Source organism: Pinus tabuliformis, chromosome J (assembly GCF_031772625.1).
Source record: "Pinus tabuliformis cultivar Carrire ecotype Pingquan chromosome J, CPIR1, whole genome shotgun sequence".
NCBI classification, from domain to species: domain Eukaryota; kingdom Viridiplantae; phylum Streptophyta; class Pinopsida; order Pinales; family Pinaceae; genus Pinus; species Pinus tabuliformis.
In genome coordinates, this window is record NC_142295.1 from 1,158,132,144 (window position 1) to 1,158,139,681 (window position 7,538).

Sequence of the window (7,538 nt, forward strand, 5' to 3'; positions counted from 1 at the left end):
AATAATTCCTTTGGATGTCGGCCTCTATCGCTGAAATATCATTAAATAGGCGCGCTATGATTTCCCCTTGGGACCCCTTTTCTTTAGCCCTTTTCTGCTTATTCATATCACCTAACCATGGGCTATAACGGAGCGCTTAGCCCCCGGAAGCTAAGGCTCTCAACTACTGTCCGGAGGACCTTTTCCTTTGTAACATGGAACTCTTTTGATAACTCTTTGTTACACAGTAATTTGTCACTGTCTTCACTCCAGTCCTTTTACTGTGTCATGTGTCCAAGTCAAACATGCTCATATTGAACAAATTCTCTCTTGTGCTGCCAAAAGACCCACTTTTCCTAAGTTATCTACCTCATCGCATCTGTGGACTAAATATATGCACTGAAGGGCGCTCGTGAAGAGTCTAGATGTGCTGCCAGTGCGGAAGTACATCTGATTCCCACGATGGTTCGATTTCATGTCCCAACGGGAGGTTACTTATAATCTTTAGCGATGATCTGACTAGCTACGTTACTCACTAGCGATGTCAGTGCTATAGCTCAGTTATGTCCCCACGATGATCCAGATTGGGTGAGTTTGTTCCAACAGTCGGCCTTCCAGATGACTCCAGACCTGGTTGTTGGCATAGTTTGTATCACCCTCCTTTCTCTGGCATGGCAGTTCCATCAATTGTGCTACCTTCCTTTGGGATAAGCTCACTCTTCCACCTTTCATGGAGATTCCTTCTCCTATTTAAACTCTCACCATTTCTAGTTTCTGATAGTTGGCTAGTTGAGCAGTGTTGTTTGTGTTTGTGAGTTTTCCAGATAGCTAGTGTGAGTGTCACAAGTGTGGGATTGTTGATAGCTTGTGGAAGGTTGTGAAGTGCCCTTAATCTTGTGTAAAACTTACGAGTGAGAGAGACTTGTGGGTTGGGAAATCCATCTTCAAAGAGTAAATGCTTGAGGAACATGCTGGCTGGATCCCTCTGAGAAGGCTTGTGACGTCAAGGCTTTGGTTGTAAGCTGACTCTTATTTCATTATTAATACAATCAACGATGTTTTCCTATGTCTTGCATGTAATTTACTTGATAGCTCATGACTTCTTGACTTTGTGAGTAAACAAATCATTGTTGTTTTTTGATTACGTGCTTTGTTGTATTTCCTTTGCATTGTTTCAGGTTGATCACTCATTAGGAGAAGGAAGCGGAAGCTGGGGCAGCGCAACGGAACTCCATCGACCACCGGTTGAGGTAGGCCTCCAACTATGACTGTTTAAGGAAAGCTATTGTTGATCTATCCTTGTTTGTGACTAGACCCACTCTAGCGCTAGAGGGGTTGCCTCTGTCCGCAGAGGGAACACTTTCCTGCATCACACTCTTTATACCGCATTGGCCAATATCTCGAACATGAAATCATTATAAAATATAACCTATGAAACATCGCATCTAGGGACCCTTTTCCTTATAGCAATCTCAGCTGGGGAGGAGCATCAACGGGGGAAATAATCTTACACTTTGTGTGATCGCCGATCTGCGAGGTGACAAAATCACTGCCACATGTCACCCTGTGAATGGTGACATGTGTCACCCAGAAATGCCCCTATAGGACCCGTGAAAACGATGAAATTGAGTGACACATGTCCACTCGTACTACCATGTTAGCGTTGAGACTGCCACATCAACAATGATGTTAGTTTCCATGTCATCTCTGAGGACCAGTCATATACCAGCATGTGGCCCTATTGGAGGAGAGAGAAAATTTCCTGCTTGACCCTGTTTTCATAGGAATTTCCCTTGTATACTGATTTAGGTGTCCCATCACAGTTTATCACGGAGGGCTCAAATTATTAGTGATTTGCTCTATCAGCGTGTTTCACCCCCCGTAATTCCTTAAGAATGGTTGACCACAGGACTACGAGGTTGGCAATATGTGGGATGTGAGATCGTGGTACTGCGGGACTCTGGGGTTACCGATATGCGGGATCATGGGACTACGGGGCAGTAGGACCTCGAGATCACGATACTGCGTGACTGCGGGACTACGATATGGCAAGACGCGCAGGATGCAGGATTGTGATATCGCGGGACTGTGAGACTGCAATATCATGGGAATGCGAGTGCAATGTGACCAATATGTGGGATTTACTGAGCCCGGGGCCCTCCAATGCGCTCCTCTCTTTCAGCTCAAGACAACATAACTCCCATCTTCAAATTGTGCTAAATTCTGATCTAGATGTCAATTCTTGGACTTCCATATACCGTTGGAAAGCTCTTCCAGAAAATTATGCGTGGGGGAGTGTCTGATAAAGATTTGAAAGCCCCTGTGGCTTGGAAGGGGGCTTCAAACTTCACTACTCTTTCTTACCCTTTTCACGGGTGCAAGCATATAAAACAATGAGTGACAACATATGTCATGGAAGCATTACTTCGAGTAATATATTTATCAAGGTGGATTAAATTGAGGAGGAAACATTTTTTCAAATTTACACTTTAAAAGAGGTTGCATATAAAGAGAGATTTGATTGCTAGACTTGGTTAACATGGATCTATAATGGTTAATTATAAAATTAAATAATATTTCACTTAAACACATAAAAATTTTAAAATGCATGTAAAAGATTATAAACTATGTAGATTCACCCACTTGATTTTACCATGTAGATTCCTAATATTTAAATAGACTTTTGTTACAATACCATGATTCAATTTAATACCACCCATCTTAACTCTGGATTTACCAAGCAGAGAGGAATTAAATCTCTTTTCACTCTAAAAGAGATTTGCACAGCGGCACATCAAATCTCTTTTCACTCTAGAAGATATTTTCACCTCAATACATTTAAATTCAAAGTTAAGATGGATCTAGAGTAGTTATGACCAAGGGCTGAGAGGAATCAAATCTCTTTTCCCTCTAAGAGAAATTTACACCTCGAGTTATTTGATCGTTTCCGTGCTTGGTAGATTCAAAGTTAAAATGATATATATATATATATATATATATAACATAAGAACTAATGGTAAATTGAAATCTAGACTGATTACATAAAAATACCATAGGCAAAACTTATCAAAACATGAAACTTAAAAACTGACAAATTGATAAATTGACTATTTTATTTAAATTGTCAATTTTATTTTATTTTGAAAGTGTAAATGTTTTTATTTCTCTTACTCTAAAATGTAGACAGAACATAATTACTATTAAAATAAATTTCAAGCTTTTATATTCAATAATAATAATTATTATTATTATTTAATATTGGATATAAAATTTACATGGTCAAAAATAAATAACTTAACGAACAAAAAGGCTGAAATCGTCTTGATCAAGTTAAAGTTAAAATTTTGGAACATTTACCTTATCAAAAATAAATAAGCTCGGTAACTAAGGAGTTGAGTTTTGACTCGTAAAAACACGAAATTTGGAGCTGTCTCCTTCCAAAAACGATAATTTTGATATTTATCAGACGTTGCTTTCCCAATGATAATTTAGGCGGCCGAAGAGGTTCAATTTTCACTTCTTACATGTAAAACCATGTGCCCGAAGGTCGCACTCTTGAAAACGATAAGTTCGAGTTTGAATTCGAGGATAGTCTAAGCACATCTTTTGTGCCAGCGAACTATCCCAGTAATCTACGGCATTCAATGTTCTTGGGAGATTCGGTGAGGACATAGCGGCGACAGTGACCACCTCACAAGTGATCGGAGCTCCATATGCTACAGAAGCTTGAAAAGGCCCTGCCTGCCCACATTCAGATGTACTTGCATGTGGAGCCACAATTCTCTCTTTAAAGCTTAAAGCCTAAGGGGAGCTGAAACAGGAGAGCCAGGATTTACAGAATCCTTTTCATTTGCTTAGTGCTTGCGCTTTTCTAATTTGCTGAGCTGCTTCATATATGGAACAGCCTTCCGGATGTGGGCAGGAACGCGCATTGAGGGCAGGTTTCCAACGAAAGTATTTGAGGCGCCTGCTAGCTATGCTGCGCCGTCGGAGGATCGATCAACGCGTGACCAGGCTCTCGGCTCGAACTGTAGCTGTTAAATTGGCTGCGGATGTCTCAATGGCGATGACGGCAAGCGGCCGAAACGCGTGGCGCCGTGCCATCCTCAGATCATACCTTTTCAGGCTACACAAATCCGGCTGCCAACGGCGAGTAGTTAATTCTGGAGTGAAATCACTGGGCAAAAGGATGTTGGTGTCTGTCAAAGCCAGACCCTGCGAACAGAAGGCTGATCGTGTTATTTCTGGTAGGCAACTGCCCCGAGAGGAGTCTAGGGTTACAGGGGCTGCAAGCCCATGGTCACGTGATAATTTCGATGAACGATCAGGAGGGAGCGTGGCTTCTCGTATGCAGACTCTGAGGGCGATCATCCCTGGAAGCCGTGGACTGGATACGCCCATTTTCCTAAAAGAGGCCGCGGACTACATCGTGGCGCTTAAGATGCAGGTGCAGGCCATGCAGGCACTCGCAGACTGTTACTCAAGCCAGAATGCTGATGCTGCTTGCCACACGTCGGTATAAGGTCGAGATCGAGAAATGAAACGGTCCCGGGCGTTTAGCACACAGCATTAGGTAATATAATATGTATATGATAAAGAAATTAAAGAACACGCAGTCTTACACCATAGTCTGGAATTTAGATCTAGAAATTGGTTTCAATTAGCTTGCATATTGACAGGTTCTCTGTAATCTTATATTGCTGGGTAATCTAAGGTTGCTTGTTGACTTTACACTCTACTCTTTAAATGTATAAATCTGCGCATTGTTGTATGCAGTTTCGCAATCTGCTTTCGGCTTATGTATACAGGTGGCTGCTAGGTATAGGATGAATATGAAATATGCCTTTTGGATTTTTGTGGTTACATTTTCGGTTTGAATGTCTATTTTCTTCATGTGTATCTTGTAGCAGATACTTTCAAGATGACAGTTTCGTGAACTCTATGATTTCCATCGATGATACGATGTCAATGCCGATTTTCTTGAATTCGGTACAGAATACTCCGCTTAGCGCTTTAGCTGACGTCACATTGACTTAACCTTGGACCGTATAAATTTCTTCCTTTCTGTGTACACTCCACGTTCAACCATGTTATGGCAAGCCGGCTAAAATTTGTTTCACACTAGATATAGGTCTTGGTGTTGTCTAGTTTAGTTAGTTTAGTTTTTATTAGTATAAGGTGTTTTTTATTAAAATAAGAATTTAACCTATATTTTGAAATAATAATTATAGAATTTTAATTTAATTATGGATGATAAGTATACCATTTTTATATAATATTTTAGAATATTTTTAATAAGTATGTTTATTTTGTAATATGAATTTTAAAGTTTTAATTCATCAAGTAAAGTCTTTTGGTAGAAATCATATAACAGAAATTTTTGACCAACTCATTTTGAACTAACAAGTGTGGTTCATCATCACGACCATATGAAGAGGTACATCATGGTCTGTCTCTTCATCTAGTCTTGATGATGAACCACACTTGTTGGTTCAAAAGGCGTCGGCCAAAAATTTCTATTTCGAATTAACAAGTGTGGTTCATCATCACGACCAGAAGAAGACCCAGATCATGGTTTGCCTCTTCATCTGGTCCTGATGATGAACCACACTTGTTAGTTCCAAAGGCGTCTGCCAAAAATTTCTCTTATGTGATTTTTACCAAGAGACTTTGCTTAATTCATTATGGATCACAAAAGCCTGAATACAAAATTTTTAATTCAATTATCAATAATTATTAGGTCAATGGTAGGGATTTAACATTTTCAAGATATTTTTAGTAGACTCATATACAAACTTAAAATTGAGACATATCTTCAAAGGAGTTATGTTCTTTTTGTCTTTTTAATTAAATTGATGAATTGAAGAAATGTAATAAAAACAAGTGTCATATGAAACAAGTTATGGTTTTTTCGGGGATGTAATATGTGATAAGCCATGGTATTGTCACAAAGTCTAAAAATATCCATAGTACAAAAGGGGGTAAATCTAATCATTACATGTTTTTTTCAATGCACATATGTTTAAATTATTTTTTATAATATTAATAAAAGATAATAATTTAAATAAACATTATTTAGTTAATTTTTATTATTTTTTCAAATTTTAAAAATGTGAAATGTAACATGAAATAATTGTTTCCATATTTATCATAGATTAATTTATATAGCTATATTAGTTTAGATTTTATTAATATTATCTTTTGACTTTTATGAAAAAAGTTAATGAGCAAAATAAACTAAACTAGTTAAAAGAAGTCAATATAATCTTGATAAACATCATATTATGAATTAAATGGTTATTTATTCAAAATTAGGATTTTACATAATTTTAATAATTAACATCTTTCTGGTTCATTTTTCAATTCATAATTAACTCTATTCACTTCCCATCTATATATATATATATATATATATATATATATATATATATATATGCGCAATCTAATTAATTTTTGGTCAAAATCTTAAAATACAATTTTTAGTAAGATTGTGATTTCTTATTCTTTAAAGTGCAATTTTGAATACATAAATAGATTAGGCACACATTATCGGATCATCTGGGCAGTGGATTATACAACCTTGTTCGAATCAGATACATTAGATCATGAGGCTTTCATTTGGGCTACAATGGATGCATAAATTGAACACTCCAAGGTCGGACGGTTGATGAGCTACTTGGCCCGTCCAACTCCTTTGCATGAACTTTCATATGATGACCATTTGCCACATGCTGGCCATGCAAATATGAATGACCTCTGGCGGACCTCCGCCACACACTTGTAGAAAATAACAACAGTGATAAAATTATTGGAACTGCATCACAAACAAAACTATTGAGTTTCGGCTATGATGTATTACTTGATCATGTAACTAGTTTACAAAAAAAACGTGCTTGTGGGGCACTGGACTTTCTCAGATTTATAGGAAAAGGAGATGCAAGATTGGGTTTTTGCTCGGTGGAAAATTCTATTTATTTACATTACCACCATCAGTCCCCTCATGAATTCCTGGTATAGCTTCAATTTTCTACATCAGGAGGACTTGGAGAATATTCTCAAAAGTCCCTTGGCTCACGGACAAAGTTTTCTCTTACTCCACCTATGAAATATCAAATTCAATCGCTTTAGAGACACATCGAAGAACAAAATGATTTAGGTAAAATTTCTTGCGATGCCTATTGAGTTCTGGCCCAGACAGGTCTTGACGGACATCGGGAACTATATCGAGAAATTCATATATGTTCATAGTTGATGTTTGGGTGCTCAAGGTAAAGGTAATGTAATTGTTTCTGATCCCTTGTCCTCTGATATGATTATTGATCGTCATCTTTCCTCTTCCTCACCCACTCCCTTCTCCTCCCCTCCACATTCTCTTTCAAATTATCTGGTCGAATCCCATCTTCCCATGACTACACTATCTCCCCCCCAACCGGGCCCTTCACTGTCCCACCAATCCCTCAACTCTCCTCCATCCTCTACATATCCTGACACTTTTGCTCCCCTGGGTGCCCTAATTGGTCCCACTATGATCCCTGAGCACACTGATGGATCCCCACATA

At 38.3% G+C, this 7,538-nt stretch overlaps 1 pseudogene; it reads left to right on the top strand.

The window, feature by feature from the left end:
- Positions 1-3,737: 3,737 nt before the first annotated feature.
- LOC149231197 (uncharacterized) lies at positions 3,738-4,795 on the top strand (annotated as a pseudogene).
- Positions 4,796-7,538: the final 2,743 nt, after the last annotated feature.